Genomic DNA, 1,994 nt, shown 5'->3' on the forward strand with positions numbered 1-1,994 from the left:
TTCTTCGGTGGGAAGTGAAAAACTTTCTGGATTTTTAAGTAGTTTTCAAGAGAATATGATTTTGAAGACTTACAATGATAGTTTTATACACACACACACACACACACACACACACACACACACATATATATATATATATATATATATATATTTTAAGAGAGAAATTTTTGCTATAGTGTGCAAAGTTTTGAGCTGCCAGATCGAGGACTCAAACCACAGTTGACTATGTGAGAGTCCAACAACATAACCATTACACCATCTGCTGGTCCCAATAACTATATTATAACATGTCTTCGGCCTTTCACTTTACATATTAGAGTTGCCACCGTATTTAATTGTGTTTTTGTCCATGCTATCAATTATATTTATTTAAGAGACACTCAGACACTCAAGCTTATTATAATATATGTGCTGTTTTGTTTTTTTTTGAGAGTTTTTTTTTTTTTTTTTTTGCTATAGGGTGCGTGTGCTCGCCAGAAAGACAGAGAGAGACAGAGAGGCAGAAAGTAAGAAATCACCCCCCGGGGGGGTGGGGGATGGCCATGCTGCAATCCCTTCTCCTCCATTCTCTTCTCAGATGCACTCACACGCGCCCAGTGTAAGTTTAAGCCACAGGGTCCGGGACTCAAACTGTGGTCAACTACATGGGAGTCCAGCAACATAACCATCACACTAACTGCTGGTCCCTGTGCTATGGTTTAAGAAGACATTATAACTTCCTTTTTCTTCACATGAGTTTATAACCAATTAAAAGTTAAATATAGGGCTGACCTCATAACTTGGTTGTTCATCCCACATGGCTGAATGTAGTCTGAATCCTGGCTCTGGTGGCTGGGAAAACATGCTGGGCACATGTACATGGGTGTCCTCAATCCCAACAAGATGGAAAAATGGAGGAGGGATTGCAGTATGATCACATAGCATTCTGGGGTGCTTTTTCCCTTTCTCCCTCTGTCTCTGTCAAATACAGGCATACTCTGAGAATTAAAGCATAAAGAACGATAAATATTGAAAAATCAAGCAAAAGGAAAGCAAAATATTTTTTTAAAATCAGTGTAGATTGATTTGGGTTTTGACAATAGCAATCACACCAGGTTTATGAGCATGAGTGCCCTTAATCCTGAGAGAGAAATGGAGGAGAAGGGATTGCGGTGTAGCCATTCCCACTGGAGGGTGATTTCTCACTTTTCTTCTCTGGATCCTTCTCTTTCTCCCCTTTTCTCTCTGTCTCTCTTTGATGAACCCTCACACCCTATGGCAAAAATCTAAAAAAAAAAAAAAACAGCGGTGCAACTTGGGTCCTAATACTAAACTTTGGTGTTACATTTAACCATTTAATCTCAGGCAGTGCTGGCATGTCTGTCCCCTGCCATGCAAAGCAGGCCTTCAGAGTAACATGTACCATGTGACTGGCAACCAAATACTCAGGGCTTGCTCACAAACTCACAAGCACACAGGTTCAGTTCCTCCCTAATTCACTAGCCGCACCTTCCTGAGACTGAAAGTCTGGACTTACTAAACTAGGAGATGACCTACCACATGGAAACACAGAGGAAGGAAGGAAGATTTTACTCTTGACAGCGTGACACCATTTATTCTCAGGAAGGTGAGACTTAAAATAGATTCCCAACTGATCCAGCAATAAAACATGTGCCAATAGGAGGATCTACAGGAAATGGTACCATTTATAGCTATTGATGGCATAAAATTATTAGCCTATAGTCTTTCTTGAAAAGAATTATTTAATTTGATTTATTACTTTAAATTTTACTATGGTATATGCACTCACCAGAGAGAAGGAGAGAGAAAGAAAGAGAGGAAATAGAGAGAGTGAGAGAGAAAATGAGAAAGCGAGCCCCCAGGCCCAGGACTGAAACCATGGTTGGCTATGTGGGAGTCCATCACCTTAACCACCATGACACCTGCTGGCCACTGGTTTATATTTTAATCCTGTCATATGTACATATATATATATATGTATATACACACACATA

General features: G+C 39.9%; 1 protein-coding gene across 1 annotated transcript in view; it reads left to right on the forward strand.

The window, feature by feature from the left end:
• Positions 1–1,994, forward strand: part of GYS2 (glycogen synthase 2) — a 79,517-nt gene that overhangs the window by 25,681 nt on the left and 51,842 nt on the right. The window lies entirely within an intron of this gene.

This window comes from Tupaia chinensis, unplaced genomic scaffold (assembly GCF_000334495.1).
Source record: "Tupaia chinensis unplaced genomic scaffold, TupChi_1.0 Scaffold000434_1, whole genome shotgun sequence".
Classification (NCBI taxonomy): Eukaryota; Metazoa; Chordata; class Mammalia; order Scandentia; family Tupaiidae; genus Tupaia; species Tupaia belangeri.